This window comes from Myxocyprinus asiaticus, chromosome 3 (genome assembly GCF_019703515.2).
Source record: "Myxocyprinus asiaticus isolate MX2 ecotype Aquarium Trade chromosome 3, UBuf_Myxa_2, whole genome shotgun sequence".
Taxonomy (NCBI): Eukaryota; Metazoa; Chordata; class Actinopteri; order Cypriniformes; family Catostomidae; genus Myxocyprinus; species Myxocyprinus asiaticus.
This window is the reverse complement of record NC_059346.1, coordinates 15,414,403-15,439,368: the sequence shown is the minus strand read 5'-3', so window position 1 is coordinate 15,439,368 and position 24,966 is coordinate 15,414,403. Positions and strand designations below refer to the sequence as shown.

Genomic DNA, 24,966 nt, shown 5'->3' with positions numbered 1-24,966 from the left:
GCTGACAGTTAGACATCTATAATGGAGCACAAGAAATTAACAGGCATTACTCAAGGTCTTGAACACAAGGTGAGGTTTCAGCCTCGATCTTGAATAGCTTGTGATGTAGCAAATTGAAAAAAAAAGTGTCATTTTCCAACAAAGAGTTGCTGTAGGAAGGCAAAAGAGTACTTGTCCAAAGAGACAAGACTATGCAGTTATGGAGTTGTCTTTATGTGGCAACATAAAAAGATATGGAGATGTTTTTCAGTGGAATTGACTGTGTAAGAAACAAGTGATTGAATTTCTCAGATAAGATTCTTTTCCTCAATGAAAAAGAAACTGGAACTCATTAATGGGCTCTTCTTAAAATTCTATCACGACACCTTTGCATAATATGAGTCTCTCTTCATTCAGCCATGTGAGTCCTTGAAAATGACCTCCATTTTGGCCACATCCACATTGATACATTTTCAGTTTCCAAACATTATTGTTTTCCGAAGAATGCAGTTCCCTATCTGTCACTCACTCGACGTTGTGTCGATGTAGTGACACTAGGGGTCACTCTTGGGAGCCCGAGACACCTCTGGTCTTTGATAAAAGGCCAATGAAAATTGGCGAGTGGTATCTGCATGCCACTCCCCTGGACATACGGGTATAAAAGGAGCTGGTATGCAACCTCTCATTCAGATTTTCTCTTCGGAGCCGAACGGTCATGCTCACTGAGCTGAATTCTACTGTTCATTCACCTCTGCTGGATCTGACTGTGCATTTCTGCGGCTTCTCCCTCCTCTGCACTGGTGCACTGCAGAGAACACCCCTGGGCGCTTCGGCAGAAAACAAAGAGAGTATATTTTCTGAAAGAGCTTTTCCTCTAAAAGAGTATATTTCTCTAAAAGAGCGGCACACACGGAATGTATTTTTAAAGACACGTCTTTTTAAAGAGGCCTTTCTGATTGTGTGTTATTCTTGTTTGCGGTCGTTATCTCTCAACTTCGGATGGCCATGATCGCTGTCTTTCGTGTCTGGGCGCAACCCACATGGAGGCAGCGTTTGTAGATGGTTCATGTTCTTATTGCAAGAACATGACCATGGCAACGTTGTGGTCGCGGCTTGCTTTCGTAAGAACTATTCGTAAGAATACTACCTACGGGTATGAGGCCAGCGCGGCTAGCACTGGGGGCGATTTGGGGAACCCAATGGGATTGCCTCCGTCGGGTATCCCCCCGCGGACCTCCCATTCCCCAGCACGCTCGTCTGCCCCAGTCGGGCTTCCGGATGAGTTTGGCGGCTCGTCTCACGGCGAGTCTGGCTTCTCGTTCGGAGCCCGCGAAGATGATGAGCTCTCGAGCGCAGCATCGGAGAGCGGGCTTGTCCAGTTGGATGCAGAAGCCTCAGCTGGGCTCCGCCCCTCGGGGACGATTGCCCAGTCACAGGCTGATTCCGAAATGACGGACATGCTTTGACGGGTGGCCGCGAGTGTCAGGTTAGAGTGGAACCCTCTGCTCTCCCCTGAACCCTCGCGGCTTGTCGATTGGTTCCTGGGCTTGCGGCGCCGCTCAAAGCAGCCACGCCCCGCTCCTGTTCCTTTCTTCCCAGAAGTGCACGAGGAGCTGACGAAATCGTGGGAGGCACCTTTTACTGCCCGGCCCCGATTCCGCAGTTCCCCTGCTCTTACTACCCTCGATGGCGGGGCGGCCAGGGGCTATACGGCGATTCCCCCGGTGGATAAGGCACTCGTGGTGCACCTATGCCCGCAGAGCGCCGCCACCTGGCGCGGATGCCCTAAGCTCCCGTCCAAGCCCTGTGGGCTCATGTCGTCCCTGACGGCTAAAGCCTACAGCGCTGCTGGACAAGCCACCTCTACCCTGCACGCCATGGCTCTTCTGCAGGTCCACCAAGCCAAGGCGTTGAAAGAACTGCACGAGGGTAGTTCCGCCCCAGATTTGATGCAGGAACTGCGCTCGGCGACCGACCTTGCTCTCCAAGCGACAAAGGTCACGGCGTGGTCTCTTGGGCGGACAATGGCCACATTAGTGGTCCAGGAGCGCCACCTTTGGCTCAACCTGGTCGAGATGGGTGAGGCCGACAAGACATGGTTTCTTGCTGCCCCCATTTCCCAGGCTGGCCTATTCGGCGACACCGTCGAGGACTTTGCCCAGCAGTTCTCGGCGGTGAAGCAGCAGACGGAGGCTATCCAGCACATCCTGCCCCGGCACGGCTCAAGATCCCACACCCCGTCTGCTCGTCGCCAAGGGCATCCCCCTGCGGTGACTGCACCAGCTCCGCCGCAGCCTGCCCCTTCGGCCTGGCCCCGGCGTGGAGCCCACCGCAGGAAGCAGACGCCACCCGTCTCACAGTCGGTGCCTAAGAACCCACGGATGTCATCAAAGCGCCCCTGAGATGGGTGACCCAAGGACGAAGGAACCCACTCACCTGGAGCTGGTAAGAAGACCACTCCATCCCCGGGTGGAGGGCCAGGTGGAAAATCTTTTGTTGCCTTTTTGTTTGATTTTGCCACATGCCCAAGTGGCTGCGGTACCCAACAGTTCAGCAAAAGAGCGGTTTCCTTCCTCCCTGGATCACATACCCGGTGTGCACGATCGTCATCACAACTACCGTCCAGGGCTGTCCCCTTCCACCTTGAAGGTGTACGTTGCCGCTATAGCAGCACACCACGACGCAGTCGACGGTAAGTCCTTAGGGAAGCACAACCTGATCATCAGGTTCCTAAGAGGTGCCAGGAGGCTGAATCCCTCCAGACTGCACCTCGTTCCCTCATGTGACCTCTCTGTAGTTCTTCAGGGTCAACAGAGAGCCCCCTTTGAGCCTTTGCAGTCAGCCGAGCTTAAGGCACTCTCCTTGAAGACTACCCTCCTTCCATCAAGAGGGTAGGAGACCTGTAAGCATTCTCTATCAGCGAAACGTGCCTGGAGTTCGGTCCGGGTTACTCTCACATGATCCTGAGACCCCGACCGGGCTATATGCCCAAGGTTCCCACCACCCCCTTTAGGGACCAGGTGGTGAACCTGCAGGTGCTGCCCCAGGAGGAGGCAGACCCAGCCCTGTCGTTGCTGTGTCCAGTGCGTGCTTTACGCATCTATTTGGATCACACGCAGAGCTTTAGGATCTCTGAGCAGCGCTTTGTCTGCTTTGGTGCACAGCGGAAAGGAAGTGCTGTCTCCAAGCAGAGGATCACTCACTGGCTCATTGATGCCATAACTATGGCATATCACGCCCAGGACATGCCGCCCCCGGTAGGGCTACAAGCCCATTCTACCAGGGGTGTAGCGGCTCCCTGGGCCCTATTGGCAAACTGCATCTTCCTTGGGCAGAGCCCCTCTGCCCCAGTCTCCATGTTTGTAATAACTCCTCCCCCGTTGGGTAGGATCTACCTTGAAGACTCTCCACATGGTTGGAAAGACCATGTGACATATTCTTCCACTTAAATATACCCCCCTCTCTTTGGGCGAGGTGTGGTCTCCGCTGTGTCTTCCCCTTGGGAGGGACACCCCCCGACTAAACCTGGTGGCCCAGTCGGATAATCCCCCTTCTTTTTTAGGGAGTGGAAAAAGAGAAGGGGAAAAGAGGCCATGACTGGGTTATGCCTGTCTCTATCTCTTGAGTAGTCGACTTGTCCCCAAAGGGCCGTTCGTCACTCATAACTATGTTGGAGGAGGTTACGTGTCGACCTGGTTTGCTGGCTATGAGGCACACAGTAGTCTGCCCACCACACACCGCCAGTTCACGTAACACAGTTCAGCCAATTGTTGCATTTCGTATAGGGACCCCTAGTGTCACTACATTGGCACAACGTCGAGTGAGTGACAGATAGGGAACATCATGGTTACTTGTGTAACCTCCGTTCCCTGATGGAGGGAACGAGAAGTTGTGTCCCTCCTGCCACAATGCTGAACTACCCGCTGAAATGGCCGGACCTTATATCGGCTCCTCAGCATAAAACCTGAATGAGTGGTTGCATACCAGCTCCTTTTATACCCGTGTGTCCGGGGGAGTGGCATGCAAATACCACTCGCCAATTTTCATTGGCCTTTTATTAAAGGCCAGAAGTGTCTCGGGCTCCCAAGAGTGACCCCTAGTGTCACTACATCGACACAACGTCTCGTTCCCTCCATCAGGGAACGGAGGTTACACAAGTAACCATGACGTTCCCTAAGATGAAGGGAACAAGACATTGCGAATGCTGGCCGCACTACAAGACTCAGAGTTCTTTGAGTGATCGATGTGATGCGCTCTTTGTCCCTCAGTCAGAAAATTGTGTGTTTGCGCTTCTGCTTTTATAGTGGACAGCTTTATGGGGCTCAAAACACCATAGCCAATATTAGAATATTGCCGTTATTGTAGAAGGGTTTCAACTAGGTCGTTTAGAAGGACACTCCCCATATGCGTCAGCAAGGACGCAGTGTCTCGTTCCCTTCATCTCAGGAAATGAGGTTACGTACGTAACCGATACAATTTCCATCCTCTCTTTCCACACTGATAGCTACCCAGTTGTTGTATGAGGGTCTCTTGGCATTATGCTGACATTTACATCATTGCTATTGCAAACAATATATATATATATATATATATATATATATATATATATATATATATATATATATATATATATATATACTATATTGCCAAAAGTATTCGCTCATCTGCCTTTAGACGCATATGAATTTAAGTGACATCCCATTCTTAATCCATAGGGTTTAATATGACGTCGGCCCACCCTTTGCAGCTATAACAGCTTCAACTCTTCTGGGAAGGCTTTCCACAAGGTTTAGGAGTGTGTTTATGGGAATTTTTGACCATTCTTCCAGAAGCGCATTTGTGAGGTCAGACACTGATGTTGGACGAGAAGGCCTGGCTCGCAGTCTTCGCACTAATTCATCCCAAAGGTGCTCTATCGGGTTGAGGTCAGGACTCTGTGCAGGCCAGTCAAGTTCTTCCACACCAAACTCGCTCATCCATGTCTTTATGGACCTTGCTTTGTGCACTGGTGCGCAGTCATGTTGGAACAGGAAGGGGCCATCCCCAAACTGTTCCCACAAAGTTGGGAGCATGGAATTGTCCAAAATCTCTTGGTATGCTGAAGCATTCAGAGTTCCTTTCACTGGAACTAAAGGGCCAAGCCCAGCTCCTGAAAAACATCCCCACACCATAATCCCCCCTCCACCAAACTTCACAGTTGGCACAATGCAGTCAGACAAGTACCGTTCTCCTGGCAACCGCCAAACCCAGACTCGTCCATCAGATTGCCAGATGGAGAAGCGTGATTCGTCACTCCAGAGAACGCGTCTCCACTGCTCTAGAGTCCAGTGGCGGCGTGCTTTACACCACTGCATCCGACGCTTTGCATTGCACTTGGTGATGTATGGCTTGGATGCAGCTGCTCGGCCGTGGAAACCCATTCCATGAAGCTCTCTACGCATTGTTCTTGAGCTAATCTGAAGGCCACATGAACTTTGGAGGTCTGTAGCGATTGACTCTGCAGAAAGTTTGCGACCTCTGCGCACTATGCGCCTCAGCATCCGCTGACCCCGCTCTGTCATTTTACGTGGCCTACCACTTCGTGGCTGAGTTGCTGTCATTCCCAATCGCTTCCACTTTGTTATAATACCACTGACAGTTGACTGTGGAATATTTAGTAGCGAGGAAATTTCACGACTGGACTTGTTGCACAGGTGGCATCCTATCACAGTACCACACTGGAATTCACTGAGCTCCTGAGAGCAGCCCATTCTTTCACAAATGTTTGTAGAAGCAGTCTGCATGCCTAGGTGCTTCATTTTATACACCTGTGGCCATGAAAGTGATTGGAACACCTGAATTCAATGATTTGGATGGGTGAGCGAATACTTTTGGCAATATAGTGTATATATATATATATATATATATATATATATATATATACATTGGATATTTACTACATTGTGTGTTAAACTGATAACATTTCATTGTTTGCAGAATTATAGAAGTTCGAAAGTTCGGATTTGGTAAAAACCAAATCAGGTTTGTGTTAAGTGTGAACAAAGCCTAGTTACTTACTTGTTCCTCTCTTAATCAGATATCCTTCACAGACGGCCATCTCACCCCCTTTTACAGTCTCTTTATTGAAGGGTAGATTGGTTACTGAATGTGACCCGGCATAATGAAGAACTGATTGTGTAAGCAAGAGGCAGAAGACCCTGAGAAAGAGGCCCCTGAAAAACAGAATAATAGGGACTTAAAAGTGGTCTTGAGATAACATTCAGCAGGTCACTGGGCTTGCAGCAAGCAATAATTTCCCGCTGGGAACAGCAGATCTGTGCTTGTTCGATGGCAAACTCTTCCATTTGCTCAAAGGACGGGCTTTGTGGGTGTATATGAACCTGAGAGGGTGGCCGTACACAGGGCCACCAGAGTGTGGACGTCTGCCAACATTCACTCCCATGTCCACTCCAATCATGATCTTGGATGCAGTTACCAGCCACAATGGTAGAAATGTGAGATCCACTTTTAACAATGGAATGGAATTGAACTGAATGGAAATGAATGGAAGTTAATTCGTAGGAATGGCATTGCGTATAATGGAATGAAATAGAATAGTTCGGAGCACATTACGCGTAACAACAGAATGCACTGGAGGGAATTGGAATACATGTAAAAGGAGTGAAATAGAAGAAAGTGAAATGAAAGAGACAGGAAGGATGGTAAGATTCCCTTTTTTCCTATTGATGTGGCACAGCGTTATACACACACAGTACTCCCAATCTGAGGAATGTAGCCATATTATGCTTAATTCCATGAAATTAATTCCTATTCTGGAGTAATTAATGCACTCAGAGGGAGTTGATCAGCAGGACTGAGTGAGAAAGATAAACAGACTGCTGCTGTTTTTCAGCTTTCTGCTCTCTTTTTTCAACATTCTGTTTTGTTAATACACACATTATAAACCAGTAATCACCAACAATCTGTAAATAAACAAAAACAGCGAATAGTTCAACCCTGTTAACCGAATATGATGTAAATTGATGGTTATTAAGCATTATTGGGACGTTGTGGACAGCTCTAAATGAAAACAGCATGAAACATTAAGTTGGACAATCCCATAGGAAAGAAAAATCACAAATGAGATCTCAATTATTTATTTTAGACAGCAATAAGATTAAAGGGACAGTTCACCAAAAAATTTAAATTCTCTCATCATTTACTCACCCCCTCATGCCATTCCAGATGTGTATGACTTTCTTTCTGCCTTTATATGTTTTTTGGACCCTCAAAGTTCTGGCCACCATTCATTTGCATTGTTAGGACCTACAGAGCTGAGATATACTTCTAAAAACCTTTGTGTTTAGCAGAGGAAAGAAAGTCATACACATATGGAATGGCATGAGGGCGAGTAAATGACGAGCGAATTTTCATTTTTTGGTGAACTATCCCTTTAAATGGAATGGTCAAACAGACTTTTGCTGATTTTGAAAAAGAAGCAATCTCACATGTGTCTTCTCTAGAGTTTCAGAAGAGATGTGAACAATGTCTTAAAACTGTTGTCAGATTTGCAGAGAAAGCAAAATCTGCAATCAAAAATTAGAGATCTCAATATGAACTCATCAAATCTCATCAAATGATCTGAGCTATTCAATCCACAATAATTTTATAGCTCTGTACTCTTACTGTCAACAATTTTAGGAGAAACATCTGAGACAAAGTTACTTAAAAGAAAATAAATATAAAAATAAAAAAGTATATGTTCACTTTAATTCACTTAGAAAGAACAATATCTGAGCAATAAAACATTTCTCTGAGATTTGATGTTTACAATGTCCCTGTGTGTATTTTTGCACATACAAATGCTACCTTAATTTGTATACCTAAGCAAGATACATCAGATTGTTGTGCTGACTTGACACAAATTCTGCTTTGGTATGGAATCACATTTGTTTTGAAACACTGTCAGCTGTCCTTATGTGTTATTGTCAGATACATTAGTGAAAGTAAATTAAATAAACTCTTCATTTCACAGCATGTCCTGTAGTTGAGGTTTGTTTCATATGCAAATAACAGCATATGCAAATAACAGTGAACAGTATCAACACTGCATTGCATATACAGCACCTTCGACTTGCATGTAGACTACAAAAAATGTAAACCTCTCTGTTGGCAGTGGTGTGTTTGTGGTCTGATAAGTCTGTCTTAACTTACACTGCTATGAGGCTGTAACACTCCTTCAGGTTCAGGTATGGGAAAGGAGGAGACGGGAGTAGTGACACGCTTCAAGTAGGCTTTTTTTTCTGGCTTCCACATTCTCTGTGTGCGTTCTTCACAGTGCGTTTCTTATTTCAAACTTCTTGAAATCTTCAGCGTAACAAAACTCAGGCATAAACTACTTGAAATCTCAGCTTCACAATACTAAAAACATTAGAACACTCAAAATAAGACATGGCAGTCGCTGCACACCCGTGTCCCTCTCTCTCTCAGCTCTCTGCCGTGTTTCGGCTGCTTTGGAGACCTCTCCCCGCTCAGGGTTGGGAGGGTTACTTTTGAAATGTATTCCACTACAGATTACAGAATACATGCTGTAAAATGTAATTTGTAACGTATTCCATTAGATTACTCAAGGTCAGTAACGTATTCTAAATACTTTGGATTACTTCTTTAGCACTGGTAGATTTTTTCATTTTTTTTGACTATAAAAACACTGCCAGTACAGTAAAACAAAATACACGTTAAAGAGCACCTATTATGGTTTTTAAACGTGCCTAATTTTGTTACTTATACAATAGATTTACATGCATCCAAAGTCAAAAAAACACTTTAAGTTGCTCATAATTTAAATGGCAGCATTACCTTTTTTTCCAGTGTCAAAAATGACTCGTTCAATGATCCGTTCTATAAGATTCATTCTAAACTCCTCCTTTCAGAGAGCCTACTCTGCTCTGATTGGTCAGATGTCCCAGTCTGTTGTGATTGGTCTACCGCTTAGTGTAGTGTTTGAGGGCAGGTCAAAGCTGTTCGCAAGCAGCCAATGAAGACCAGAGGCGGACCAGAAGACCACGTAGGTTAGTACAGGAAGTAAGTCTGGAATTACTAACGACTCGTTTCAGGTGTTCAGAATCGGTTCTTTCTTTTGGGAAGAGAGCTTCCTGATGTCTCATTCGGGTCTTTTAATGTCTCCAGAGGCCGTGGATTTTGAATTCTTTGACATATTGTCTTCCTAGAACAGTTAAGGATCATGGTGTATCGAATCTCACCGGTTTATGACATAAAAAGAATTAAAACTGGCAAAGTGCGCAGAGTTCACACGTCTGAACCTCATATGGTGTCACGTGACTCCTCCCTTAACAAATTTTTGAAATCAGGCCAATTCGTCCCCAAAATTAGCGGATGGGTGAGGTTTGAATTAACTGCTGCCTCCACTCTATATTTTCTTACCTTGAATAGTGTCGCAATCGTAACCACCGGATACGTGTGGATATCCCCATGCACACATCACACCTTCACCCAACTATTTGTGCCCAATGACCCATCTTTTACCAAACATTGGTAGATGGAGGTTTGAGAACAGCCAGAATCCATCAAAGCTTGATATGTATCCCCCTGTGTACTCACCGGAATCCGATACGCCCCAGCTCGATCGGGGGCAGCCTGTGGAGCGTCAGGAATCTGGACCAGCGTACCCACCTCCTTTACGGGGCAACGGTCCTGGAAATGCCCTGAATCCGCACAGCTCCAACAGACCAGCCCAGGCCCGCCTCCTACACCCGTGGGAATGGACTCGCCAACCTGGGAGGGATAGCGGAGAGAGGCAGAGTTAGCAGGAGAGAGAGAGGGGTGAGAAGACCCACCTAAGCGGGAAGGAAACCTGGGCACAGGACCTCACAGCCTCATGGGGGCAGGAATGGGACAGGAAGAGGAGGGGCGAAAGTGGGGATTGGGGGTAGGAGAGAGAGAGAGAGAAGACAAGGGAGAGAGATTCCGGATCACTGCATCCCAGAAACACCATCAAGTAGTCCTCGGCCAGCTGGATCGCTTCCTCCAGCGATGCCAGGCGGTGGCACAGGACCCACTCGGCCATCCCACTGGGTAGCTGGGTGAACTGTTCCAGTACCACCTTGTCCACGATGTCCTGGGCACCGCGGGGGTTCCCCTGTCAGCAACCATTTCCGGCAGGCGTCCCGGAGCTGCTGTGCGAAGGTGAATGGGCGGCCATGTTTGCCCAGCTTCGGGGCACGGAAGTGCTGTTGGCTCTGTTTGGGGGTCCGGCCAACCCACTGCAGAATGGCTCTCTTCAAATCAGTGTAAACGAGGAGGTTGGGCCGCAAGCTGCGCTTCCCCTGAGAGTAGTGGCTTCATCACGTGCAAATTCCCGGATGTCTGATGCGGAAGTAAGCACAGTTTCGTGCACGAGGCGTAAAGGACATACTTATTAATATTATGCCCTTACCCAAACCCCTTATCTAAACTTAACCAATCAGTAGAGTGTGTAAAAATGATAGGAAGCCATTGTGTGTGACAGAAGCAAGTAATTGTCGCATATTAGATGGAAACGATATCCAGCGACGTCACTGGCTGTAGTGAAGGTCATAGGAATTCAAAGGAGTGCAGTCGCACGATATCATACGAAATTGCCAAATTTAGAAAAGTTGTGCGAATCCTGACAATTTCGCAGTGAGAGTGTGTTGGAACTTCTGCAGTTAATCCAGGATGAACTTCAAAGACATTAGTGATTAATCTTACAGTTCATACAAAATCTTTGTTTAAACACTGGCCCTTAACACTTACTTAGTTTACTAATTTTAAACCATGACTTGTATTATACATAAATAACTAATATTGGCATTATATTCATGCTGTTTAGCCAGAGGAGAACTGGCCCCCACAGTGAGCCTGGTTTCTACCAAGGTTATTTTTCTCCATTAAAGAGAAAAATTAACCTGAATTAGAGCAGGTCTCCAGGTGCGTCGTGGTCATGACAGACACCTCCAAGACGGGCTGGGGCGCTGTTTGCAACAGGCACGCAGCCGCCGGCTTATGGACAGGCCCTCGGCTGTGTTGGCACATCAACTGCCTCGAGTTGCTGGCAATTCTGCTCACCCTGCGGAGGTTCCGGCCGTTGATCCAGGGCAAGCACGTGTTAGTTCGGACAGACAACACGGCAACGGTAACATATGTCAACCGTCAAGGTGGTCTGCGCTCCCATTGTATGTCACATACAATCCGTCTCCTCCTCTGGAGTCAGCAGCACCTCAAGTCACTCACATCCCGGGCGACCTCAACACTGCAGCAGACGCGCTGTCACGGCAGTTTACCCTCAGGGGAGAGTGGAGACTCCACCCTCAGGTGGTCCAGCTGAATTGGAGTCGATTCGGACAAGCACAGGTAGACCTGTTCGCCTCCCAAGAATCCTCCCACTGCCCGCTCTGGTACGCCCTGACCGAGGCACCTCTCGGTATAGATGCGCTGGCACACAGCTGGCCCCCTGGACTGTGCAAATATGCGTTTCCCCCAGTGAGCCTACTTGCACAGACCCTGTGCAAGGTCAGGGAGGACGAGGAGCAGGTCGTCCTGGTAGCCCCCTACTGGCCCACCCAGACGTGGTTCTCGGACCTCACGCTCCTCGCGACAGCCCCCCACTGGTGAATTCCCCTGAGGAAGGACCTTCTTTCTCAGGGATGGGGCACCATCTGGCACCCATGACCAGACCTCTGGAATCTCCATGTCTGGCCCCTGGACAGTACACAGAAGACCTAAGCAGTCTACCACCCGCGGTGGCAGACACGATCACTCAAGCTAGGGTCCCCTCTATGAGGCGCCTGTATGCCTTTAAGTGGCATCTGTTCGCTTAGCGGTGTTCTTCCCAACAGGAAGACCCTCAGAGATGTGCAGTCAGATCAGTGCTTTCCTTCCTGCAGGAGAGGTTGGAAGGGCGGCTGTCCCCTTCCACCTTGAAGGTGTATGTAGCCGCTATAGCGGCACACCACGACACAGTGGACGGTAAGTCCTTAGGGAAGCACGGCCAGATCATCAGGTTCCTGAGAGGCACCAGGAGACTGAATCCCTCCAGACCGCGCCTCGTTCCCTCATGGGACCTCTCTGTAGTTCTTCAGGGTCTACAGAGAGCCCCCTTTGAGCCCTTGCAGTCAGCTGAGCTTAAGGCACTCTCTTTGAAGACTGCCCTCCTGACTGCGCTCACTTCCATCAAGAGGGTAGGGGACCTGCAAGCGTTCTCTGTCAGCAAAACGTGCCTGACCTAAATCAGTTCAGCAAAACCTAAATTTTCATTGGCCTTTTATCAAAGACCAGAGGTGTCTCGGGCTCCCAAGAGTGACCCCTAGTGTCACTACATCAACACAATGTCTTGTTCCCTCCATCAGGGAACGGAGGTTACGCAAGTAACCTGGACATTTTCTGCTTTTGAGGAAATGTGTCCACATATGTAGACATCATGTTTATCTGCGCGATGACGTGTGGGAAATGAACAGATTTTTTAAAGCTGCATATCAAACAAAACTAGAGATGCTATTCTCAAACAACCAAAAAAGTTTCAATGAAAAAAACTTTACATTTCTTACCAGAGGCACTTTTGTTGGTGCTGCGTCCATGGGAGCTCTTCAAGGAAATTGACGGCATGATGTTGCGTCACATGACTCGGTGCGGCAGAAGTTAAGCCTTTAAATAACAGTCCAGAGTCTTGTGAACAGTATTCAGTCATTTTTAATTTATTTAAATTATGTGTTGTGTATAGCAAAGCCAAAATACAATGTCCATGCATGAGGCTAAATACACACAATTAGATAATATTTTCACACTTTTTTTGTAATTTGGCAAAATTAGAGCTGGATTAGAAATTATAGATAAAATGATTAATGTTTATTTTACTCTTTGTTTAGATTGTCATAGCTCTACACATGTAATAATTTGTATTTTTATAATGAATTTTCATAGTTTAATATTGAAAGTCTAGGTCTGGGGCAAGGAATACACATATTCATATACTGAATAAACAATATACAGTAAACTCTATGCATAAAAGGCATTTAAAAAGATGAAGGGCTAGTAAAAAGTTTCCAGTTCAGCTTTATTGAGACCTTCATATTACAAAAAGAAAAAGATGAAATCTAGCATAGATCATGCATCCTCGTGTTCATTTTCATGTTCTTTCTTTCTTCTGTGAAAAACAAAAAGAGTATGTTAGGCAGAATTTTAGCCTCATTGGATGGCTTTCATTGTATGGAGAAAAGATGCAGTGAAAGTGAATGGTGAATGAGGATAACATTCAGCCTGACATCTACACAATGGAAGAAAGTAAGTAATACAGGTTTGGAACATCATTTTTGGGTCAACTATACCTTTAAAATGCTTATACCATGCTTAGTGTTGATGTATGGGATGTGTAAACTTAATTAGACATCTGAGTTTTACATTTCCGTCTGCTACTGTATTAATTTATTTCAGCAACGGCACCTTCCATAAATATAGCATCTTAGAAACACAATCCTAAAGTCTCTCAAAGGGACCTGCAATCATTTCTTCCTTATGCAGGCACCTTTCTCCTGGTTCCCTCTGCTGTATATTTCATTGTTCTCATACTTCATCATACTTCTGCAATCTCTTTTCCTCCCACTCTCTCAAGACTCACCAGCTGGAAATTTTAAAAAGCTTTTTGTCTCATTCTCGCCCTTTTTCTCTCTCACTCTTGCAACTCAATTTTTATTCATATTCAGAATGGTTTCTGAAAGGAGGGATGGAAACTTCAGAGCTGCTTGCAGGCGCTGAGTAACAATGACATTTGCACCACACACACACACACACTCACACAGACAGGCTCTGGCGCAATCTTAATAGCCGCATATAGTCTCCCAGCACTGTTTGTTTTCTCAGTTGTCTCATGCCTCTTCATCAAATGCGTTTAGGCAATGTCACATAAGCAAGAGTTGCAGGTAATTACAGTCGTATCTCTCTCTCTCTCACTCTCTCTCTGCTCTTAAATCATTGTATAGTCTTAGCTCTGGAAGGATGGGGTATTTTGACTGCATTGTGAGACACAGTACTTTCCTGACACACTGCGTTAGGTGTCAAGCTGTGTTGTCCTAATTACTCTAATGAGACTGACCCATCTAGACTTCTACTCATGTGCTTCTGCTGTGATGAGAATGGTATTACGGTATTCAGTGCTCATTTAGCAAGTCAGACTAAGGGCACATCTACACTAATAATTTTTTTTAGGCTTACTACATTTACGCCTCTCATTCACACTATAATACGGAGTGCTTAAAAAAATGCTCTCCATTACTGCGTAATTTGGAAAATGATGACGTTAGGAAACTGGAAACTGAATTGTCAAACGAAAATGGAGAAGTGTGTGTGTGGGCAGTTCACACAGGATATGTTCTTGCATTCAAAAACTGTTAGAGTGCTGCGGAAAATACAGTAGAATAGAATGCGGGGTGTAGAGATGTTTTTAGCAGAGTTGAACGGCATCTTTTAAAAAACAGCAAGACACAGTGCAACAGGAAGAGATGTTAGTCTGAAGCATGTGTACAGTACATCTACATTTACCAACAGTTAAAGGAATGTAGTGCAGACAGAACACAAGATCACATCCTTCTCTTTTCTTTTCTTCTCTTCTCTGCTTTGTTCTGCTCTTCTGACAAAAGGAAATAAATAAGAAAGTACTGTGTTTGGGAAGTGAGAAAATATGATTTTTATTTATTTATTTATTTATTTTGTGGAAATCCTGAGTTCATGTCAGGAGAGTGACTCAAAAACACAGTAAAATGAAACAAAGGTTAAATCTGTGTCAATTGTTCACTAGCTTGTGTGTTAGTGGAAAGATTAGAAACCTGAATCAAGTGTGTTTGTTTTTATATGCTTATAATGCTTATAAATATATAATGAAATAGTGCCTCGAGCCAGAGAAAACAAACTTCTACTTTAGCTGCTATTTCAGTAATGGTTGCTTGCTTATATTTACACATCAGTAATAGCTAGGTAAATAAATAATACTTTGCACTTGGATCTGTTATGCCTCAGGAATGTTTATTAAAGGGATAATTCACCCCAAAATGAAATTTTGTCATCATAACTGTTATTTTGCTCCAAACACATATGACTTTCTTTTTTTCTTTTTTTATACAATGAAAGTGAATGGTGACTGAAACTAACATTCTACATAATATCTCCTTTTGTATTACATGGATAGTCATACAGGTTTGGAACAACATGAGGTTGAGTAAATGATAGAATTTTAAAATGTTCCCTTTAATATAATAATAATAAAAAAAATCATATAGAATATGGTTTTAAGCTGTTAAATGGAAACAGAATAGAGATTCAGCATTTTAAATTAGCTATTTAATCTGTACACGTAACAAGTAAATGAAGCATATTTTATAAATAATAGGCCTACAATTTGGCAATGATGGTAAAGAGAACAAGGTGATGTTTTGAGCGTGCGCCATTTTTGGGTGAGCTATTATTTTAATATAATCTAGAAAAATACGTTTTCATATTGAACATGATTGTAAGCAGTAGAATAGAAACAAAGTAGAGATGTAACATTTTGAATTAGCTCTCTAATCTATACGAAATATTAAACTTAAGTGTATTTTATAAACAATAGGCCTACAATTTGGCAGTGATGGCAAAGAGTGCAAGGTGATGTGTAAGAAAATGAAAATAAAAATTTATTTGGTTTAACATAATTCTACTCCTAGAGAAGGAGAATTTGTTGTTTACCAAGGTCCAGTCTAGTTTTCTTTCAACCTGTTGAAAGGAATCAGTCTAGACTAAGTGGCTTTAGGAGCACAAGACAGACGAGCTTATGGTGTCTCACAGTCAGTTTACTGTGAAGTCTACAAGAGATGTCACATTTGATTTCTGTGAGTCTTATGCTTAGTTATATAACACACAACATTGTTTTCAGTGATAATACTGCAAATTTTGCCGGATTGGGCTAAATTTAGCCTTTCATGCAAGTATGTGCTGCTTTTAGTGGTTAACCAATGACATATATGCAGAAATTATTTATATTAATTATTTATACAACAGCTGGTTCCGATCCTCAAATCTGATTGCACGAGAGGCATTCCAAGTGTACTAATAGCTCACACCATCAGCCCTGGGATGCTTTACTGTTTGCATCACTCCACTTGTGTTTGTGGTGTTCCAAACTAACATGTAAGAGCAGTGCAGATGTGTAAAATCAGCTAGACGTGTGAAGTTTTATTAATCCCTGTGACATTAAAGATTTGAGCTAACAGGTGGCAACAAAAGACTGTCTTATCTGTGCTATGAGCGAGTTGAGTTGACATTGACAAACTGTGTGTTATCAGTTATTGTGCAAATTTCTTTAAAGTCATCTGGAATTGTCTCTCACTCCATGATCGACTGGATAACTACAACACTATAATTGAGAAATAGAGTTAAATAAACAGCTTCAGCATTACTGCTGATCACAGCTGAGAATCATGACAGACGGAGTAATCAAACACTTTTAGGGCGCCTAGCTGATACAAGTTTCCGAGTTTGGTGAAGATGTAGACTTTCAAACATGGCGTCCTCCATGTTTTCTCTCCTACAACAAAATACTCATAGGATAATTCCGATAACACATTGTGGCGGAATGACTCGCCCCTCCCTCTCGTCATTGTTGTCCCGCCTCTTAGGGTCATCCTTTAGCCCGGCTCACAATGGGAGTGGGCTGGAGACGAGTAGAGGCGCAATTTTATGAGCCTTTTTTGGGCAGCGGATAATGAGGCACACCTGATGTGAATGGAGTCTCAACATTGCTGCCATATAAATGCAGAGCGAGCCTCTCCTCAGGGAGCCAGCTTCTATTTCCTTGTGTGCACACACTGGAGTCCTCACAGAGCGGTGAGGGTTCCGGTCAAATTAGATGCACGCCGGACCCGCACCCACAGCACGAATTAGATGTGATGCCGGAGGATTGGAGCACGTGTTGCAGCCAGGCCGGCTTCCCCTCACACTCGCCTTTGCCTAGGCAAGCTGAGCTGCTAAAGGAGCTGCCACCTCTTGCACCATGGACCAGGAGGGGAGCGCATATGGCCGCCAGACCCCGCCCACGTCCTGGATCCTGCTGTGGACACTCCCCATCCTTACACTACGCCCTCCTTTAATGCGAGGACACCATTCATCCTGGACACTTTAGTTTCCCCATTTTTAATTTTTTTAACATTTATGTCTGTGTCTGTTTCTTGCTTACCCCGCCACAACGTATAGCAGCATCACTCTGTGATCGGAGCAGATTACTATCACATTACAGCTGAGGAATAGAGTTAAACTAACAGATGCAGGAAATTACACACTGAGTCACACTCTCACTCTCTCTCTCTCTCTCTCTCTCTCTCTCTCTCTCTCTCTTTCTCACATACACACACACATCCTTGTTTCTTCAATAACTTGTTAGAAACAGCCCAAGATGTCGTTACTAGTTCTAAAGTGTGATTTTTCGAATTGGCAAGGAGGCTTGGGTGCATCTTTCGAACTAGCAACAGCAGATCCTGAATCCGTAGCATAAAAATGTAATTCCACACTCAAGCGTTTTCTCTTTTTTTTTTTTTTTTTTTTTTTGGACAGTCTCTAGTTTTTCCTTATTTATTTACTTGTTCATTTAACTGTTGTATAAAGGCAATATCACTTTATTACATAAATAAAAACACATTCACACACTCACTCACACCTACGGGCAATTTAGGGTCTCCAGTTAACTTAAACTGCATGTCTTTTTGGACTGTGGGGGAAACCGGAGCACCCAGAGGAAACCCATGCAAACTCCACACAGAAAGGCCCAGTTGAGCCGGGACCTTCTTACTGTGAGGCGACAGTGCTACCCACTGAGGCACACTAATGTAGAAACCATATAAATTATTTACATAAATGTTATGCAGACTTTAAATGTCTCATGAATCTTTTATATCTATATTTATAATAATTTGATCAAGGTCATGCTGATTACAATTTTAAAGATGTGTAATTTTGTGTAACTGTAAAATATTTTTTTCTTATCCCAGCTAAATATGCAGTGACAATTATAAGTAAGCCATACATAGGCTGTTTCCTCTGAAAAGTGTAACTCTGTGGGGCTATCACAACATTGCTTTATTTGTTTGATTATCCCGACATAGAAACATTGACACCAGTGGCGTGAGTTTGTGGGACAATCTGTTTAAGCATTAAACTGATTAATTTCTGCAGCATCACTTTCTGTGTTTTGGTCTTAAGTAAGCCAGAATGATATTTGATTTAAATTTTAGATTTGAGGTTTGGAAGATGATTGTTTTGGCTGAGCAGAAACAGCTATGGATTTTACTGCCGTTGTACTGCTTGTTGATCTGTTTCAAGACTCTTAGCTCTGAGTCTGGGGGTCTGTGTGGGTAGGTGTTTGACTGACATCAGTCAGATAACACAATCCATCCTCTGGCCAAGCTCAAAAATAAAAATAATCACTGGCCCGTTGCCCCCTCTCTCTCTCTCTGTCTCAAATATGCAGAGATCACACACACACACACACAAAAAGAGAGAATTCTGTCATCTTTTACTCACCCTCAGGTCATTTAAAACCCATTTGACTTTCTTTCTGGCTTTCTTTCGTAGAACACAGAAGGGCTTGAGAATCAAAAATCATAAGATCGCTGAATCAAAATTATAATTAGAGGAATAGTTCACCCAAAAATGACAATTCTGTCATAATTTACTCACCGTCAAGTCATATGACTTTCTTTTTTTCCCTGGTAACACAAAAGGAGATGCTTAGCAGAATGTCTGAGCTGCTGTCTTCAATGAAATTGTTTGGGGACCAGGGCCTGTCTAGCTCTGAAAATGGATAAAAAGCACCATAAAAGCATCATAAAAGTAGTCTATATGACTTTTGTGCTATATTCCAAGTCTTTTGATATAATAGCTTTGTGTGAGGAGCACAACAACATTTAAGTTGTTATTAAATTAAAATCTAGCTTGACAACTGTGGTTACCATTCACATTTTATTGTATGGAAAAGAGCAGCTTGGATATTCTGCTAGAAAGACTCATTTTGTGTTCCACAAACACAGAACAAGTTTTAAAAGACATGAGGGTGAGTAAATGATAATCAAATTTAAATGTTTAGGTAAACAATTTCTTTACCCATCAAAAAAATGCAGCATATTGAATGAGGACGTTTATATGAAGATTTGGGTTGTAAAGAAAGGGAAGCTACTGGAGTTTGGGAACTGCAGACAGGAAAGGAGAGCCACACTCCTCAGAGGAAGGATCAGTGAAGCATTTTCCGGCTTGGCCATAGTGTGGAAAAACATACTGTTCCTCCTAGTTAATTAACAACGTTGTTGACAGAATGTGACACAGGAAACAGTGCAGTAGCTATCTTTACTGTGTGTGGGAAACAGATGGAGAATCCTGTAAGTGCTTGGGTTGATTTGTTTAGCTTATCTCTTGATGTCCGTGTTTAGCGCATAGATTCAGATTGTATCAATCTCTGTAATAAAAATGTTTGTTCAAGGAGCAAACTGCATTGTACGACTGATAGATATGAATACTGGTAATCAGTATGGTAATAAATAAATAAATAAATAAATAACAGCCCTTCAAATAATCATTATAAAATGTTTAAGGCCAATCCATGCTTATATGATCTAATCAGTTCAATGGCTCTAACCATTGTACTGCTCATTATCTTGATTGGAATAGCATGAAATTGTTTAAGGTCAGTTATTTTTGAGCTCCATCTATTGCTTGGTTTAGTGGTCAAATGTGCAATATAGAAACTGTAAAGGAACAGAGTAAACCTAATTTATTTTTATTGCACCTAGCTCTAAATGTAAACTCAACCATAACGTCTTTTAAAGCAACATTCAAAGCAAACTGGATTTTTTTTTTTTTTTTTTTTTTTTTTTTTTTTTTTTTGAGGATGAAAGCAAAAAAACTGAATGAAGATAGACAAAAGTAGACAGTAGATTAGTGTTTCCCAACCTTTTTTCTGCCACGGCACACTTTTTATGACTAAAAAAATACTACGGCACACCACTATCCCACATAGACTAACCATCGTCAGTATTTTTCCTTTTCAAGAACTTGTCCATGTTTTCTGTCCTTCTTAGTAGCATGTTTACTTGTAATGTTTAAAATTCGGCTATGCAAAAAAAAAAAAAAAAAAACACATAAGTAGGCTACGCTGTGTGAGGTCACAGGTGGCAAGAGCGCCAAATGGGTATGAAAAAACAACAAATTTGCTTCTTTTCTCATTTGTAGATTTGTTCTTGCAATGCCACAACAAATTACAAGGATGCAAACTCATGAGGGGCGAAAAAGGTAAGACAATCACTGGTCCACAAACATTTTTTCTGGGGATATTTTTTTTTTAAAGAATAAGCTAAAAGCACCAATTCCAGCTATTTTAGTGATTCGACTTTATTCAAGTTTACAGTTGTGCAGAATTAGCTGCAAAATAAAGAGTATTTTGGTGAGGCTTGCTTCTGTTTCATAAATTTGTTCAATTTTATTAAATGATTAGTTCATTGGCCCTTCTGGAGACGCTTCACATGAGTGTCTTATGTGCTATGAGTGAGTCAGTGAATCATTTAGAGTCGTTCATGACCGAAATCTACCAAGAGACTTTATAGTGTTTAAGCATTAATAGAACAAAGCAGATCTATAATCTTCCTTCAGCATTATTTTTCATCCAAAAAGACAACAGTAATAGTCTAATTATAGTGAGTTTCAATAACATCCTTACCTTCTCCTTTATTAAAACTCGCATGACTACAAATCTACTGACTTCAGTATTTGAATTATAAACACAAAGCAGATCTATGGTATAATTTTCCTACAGTAGCCTATTTAAACTGCTGAGCATTGGCTTTTATCAGAAGAGACCACAATAATAGACAAATAATAATAATTTTGAGTTTCAGTAATGTTCTTTCGTCATTGTAAAGTGCATTTCACATGAGTTGAGTCGAGGCGTCAACGCTCCGTTCAACGCCAGCATCAAGCGCCGCATTGCACTCCACATGACAAGAGTTGCAGAAAGCATCAAAGAGGGGTGATTTTATGAGTTTGCCATGTAAGGTGTGCACAGTAAACATTGAAAACATGTATTTGGAAGAGAGAAAAAAAGCTTGTAGATGCTTTGATAGCAGAAAGTAATAAAAGGACTCGTTTATGTTTAGGTCTAAGCGTTTTCTTGGTGAATTTAAATTAGTTCAATAACTGGGGTCTCTGATATTCGTAAACGATAAGGTAATATTTAATTAAAAGAAATTATGAGACATTCAATGTCTCTTCACAAATTTGGACAGTTTTTAAATATTTCTTGTTGCTTAGTACTCTCAAAGACATTAGTGGTGAAGCAAAAACGTGTGTCAAAAACACTTTGGTATAATGTGAAAGACCCTTAACGCATATAAATATCAGTAACTTTTGCACATTAATCATTGCTCTTCACAATCACAAAAGTGACAGATTATGGTTTCAAAATGGCAAATTTCTCCGAAAGGTGAGGAGTTTGGATCCCTGAAATTATTATTATTATTTTTTTTCAAATTCATTTGAAAAATGCATTCATTTTGTGGAATTTGATAATTTTCCACGGCACACCTGACAGTCTTTCATGGCACACTAGTGGCACAGTGGTTGGGAAACACTGCAGTAGACAACATCACAATAAATCTACAAAATGAGCATAATACTGTACAAATATATATTTTATAATGCTATCCAAATGAATGTAGGTACTTTAGTACATTGGTTATATAATAAATGTCATCCTAATCTACAATTATGTATCCTCTTGAAGATTCTTCCTAACAAAATAATTCTTAATTTTCTTTTCATACCAGGAATCTGAATCCATGAGAAAAGTCAATAGTCATGGAATTAATACTGTATAAAACAGGCTTATGTTATTAGCTGTTAAGAGTAGTTGTTAGCTGAATAGAGATCTTTGTTCTCAACATTTAAGCTCTCAAAAAACAAAAACAAAAAAAAACAACAACAACAAATTTTGTGTCTACTGATAATATACTCCATTAAAAGAGGCTGTTTTGAAGACATCTTGCAGTGATTGGCTATTAAAAATGAAACTTTTTTGCTTCCCAACAGCTCGATGAACTTTAATGCTTAATTATTATACTTCTCTTTTAGGAATCAGTATGGTTATGATTTCATATGTGTAAAACCCATTGTAGAGTCCACCTCTCCCTCATAAAATATTAAAACATATATGAAAGGTCTTATTTGTTTGGCATGATTTGTTCTTTAATGCAAGATGCAGGAATGCACTCAGAATCCACTGAGGGCAATTGAGGACAAGCATAAGAACACATAAATATGCATATTATACAAAGAGTACAAATATAGCATCATGCACAAAATCAGGGTTATTCTTTATCATATATGTGAGAAGGATTACTGTACTGTTATGTCTCTCTCTCTCTCTCTCTCTCTCTCTCACACACACACACACACACACACACTTTCTCTCTCCCTGCCTCCCTCTATTTTCTCAGACGAATAAAAGCATGAGGATTGAGGGTAATGGACTATGTAATATTGTAAAGATTACAATGATTCACTCCTCTCCAATCCCTCAGTTTAAGCTTCACCATTAAACCCATTGCTATTATTGTTGTTCATAGAACCAGTAGACACTATTAGCCAATGTTAGACATTTGTATGAAAGAGATGCATGGTGTCATATGCTACAATGGAGAACAAAGGAACAATTCGGGACAAAGCAGGTATTTTCTTACCGTTTTAAATATGGGGCCAAAGATGGAAATCTTTTTCTTTTCCTTACTGTCTGTCAATACATATTTGTATTGATGATCGTGTATTTCAACAGTTTCTCTGAATTTTAGTTCAGCAATTTTCAGTTTGCAACTTTGGTTATTCAATGGAAACATCTAGTCAATGTTAAGAAAATTATACTATGTAATCACTTAGAAACGTACAAATAAAAAAGTCATTTTTAATCGTTTATAAGCAGAGCAAACTAAAGTAAACTAAGTAAACTTAATCGATTTGTAGATTTATTTCTTTGAAAAGTATAAACACTGGTGCTATCAAAACATTGCTCTGTTTGTTTGAGCATCCCAACCAGGGATGCATTTCCCAAAAGTATTGTTAGCCAACTGTGGTAAGTTCCATCGTTACCAACACGGTTCAGTGATTTGGTGTTTCCCTGAACTACAGCTCTCCATGTGTGGTTAGAAGCATAGTTATTAGTTTGCCGTGTGGACATCATTTGACTTTGCTGATGCTTCTATATGTTTAAATGCATTTAAGAAAACAACTTATTTTGGAGTTTTGCAGAAAGCGGCATTCAAACATCACGTAAACCCGAATACAGCCGTTTAAGGGATTTAGGGCTATTAAGAGAAAGCACTTTAACACACAGGGTTTCTGTTGCAGAACAGGATCTAAACAGAATAAATCAGCCTCCAACGGGCACATCAAAGGGAGGACAATCATAATAGGTATGCTGTAAGATAGCTTCAAACTGAATTTTCAATAAAAATGGCTTAAAAAGTCAGTTCCAAATGGCTGTTATTTTGGAGCCCCACATCTTTCAGCCCTCCACTGCTCTTACAGTGGATGGTAAAGACTTTGAAGGGAATATGGCATAGGGAAGATCACTTCTGAATGGAATGAACCCATTTGAAGAGTGCGCATGTGCGGATGTGCTCAAGTGCATCGGGGGAATCCCGGTGTCTGATGTTGAGGGAAACCCCACTATAGTAGCGCAACGCATTTGTCATATTACACGGTGCACACGGATTTCGTGTCTTCAGCAGATTTCTCGCATTAAACGTTTTTCTGGTGTACATTTAAGTAAGCTAGAATATTTAAATTTTCCCTGGAAGTTATTACTCCACCGCCTGCGTAACGTCATTAATAACATCTCTATGTTGTTGAACCAACATGGTTCGAACTATGGATGTACGACATATTTATTATTGTTTAGGGAAACAGTCGTGATTGGCTAGTTAATTTCTCCAATGATGCATCGTACTATGGTGGATAAGCAGTGAGTTACGTCGTTGTACGGGAAACACACTCCAGCTCAACGTAGCACTCACTGGCAGAGTGAGTTTGGGGCTGGACTGGGCTTTTTCTTTTTTTCATTATTATCAGATCATTATTTTTGCAATTCCATTTGTTGACAATAATGGTGCAGAAATTACACACTTCACCTTTAAGGGTTTGAACTCTCAACAGCAGCCCAGCCAAGCTACTGAATCTATGTATAAAGCAAATCATAAAACAGCAAAGGAATGTGGTACATGTGAAATAGGCACCAGACCAGATACACAGAGTTTGAGTGTTGTTTTATTGAGGTTGACAGTTACCCACTTACCTTAGGACCCCTTCTATCCTCTCTGTGCCTTTATATAGTCTTAGGGAAATATTTTATGTTTATGCAAGTGTCTGGAGTCAGAGACACAAAGATTTCACAGAAGTTGTCCTTACAAATCAGATAACCCACTTCTCTCAACTGCTTTACCCAAGAAAATGTTCTTAAGTGGCGTGCAAACCCCAGCAGCAGGATTAAAATGGAGGAGAGGAAATCCCTTCGGATTCTCAATGAAAAATTATTATCCGGCTTCCAGATCGTTTGAGCAGGCACACCAGTAATTAATTGCAGTTGAGCATAGTGCCAGTTACAGACACATGCTAAGAGATCAGACATCTCTTTAAATAAAATGGCTGGCATGAAAACGACAGGGTGAGGCAGACTTTGTCTGCCAGAAATGACCTATAGTTACAGATAACTTTTTCATTTAAGATATATAATTTTATGTGCAGTTTATGATATAATATAATGACAGCGGTAAAGCATCATGTAATAAGCCCAAATTTTCTCTACATGTGATTTTAAGGTTCCGGGGGCACTTGGAAAGATATCCATTTTGCTTTTTTAAACCTATAAAATGGGAATAACGAATTTAAAATAAAAAATATTAGGGCTCTCAAAAGCAA

At 42.2% G+C, this 24,966-nt stretch overlaps 1 protein-coding gene across 9 annotated transcripts in view; it reads left to right on the top strand.

The window, feature by feature from the left end:
- LOC127420353 (WSC domain-containing protein 2-like) overlaps positions 1-24,966 on the top strand; it is a 139,656-nt gene that overhangs the window by 38,184 nt on the left and 76,506 nt on the right. For 3 of the 9 annotated variants that reach the window (XM_051662586.1, XM_051662574.1, XM_051662643.1), the window contains exon 2: positions 20,236-20,295. The exons of the other annotated variants lie outside the window; for them this stretch is intronic. The gene's annotated coding sequence lies outside the window, so the exon portion shown is untranslated. The remainder of the gene's footprint in view (positions 1-20,235; positions 20,296-24,966) is intronic. 9 annotated transcript variants of the gene reach the window in all.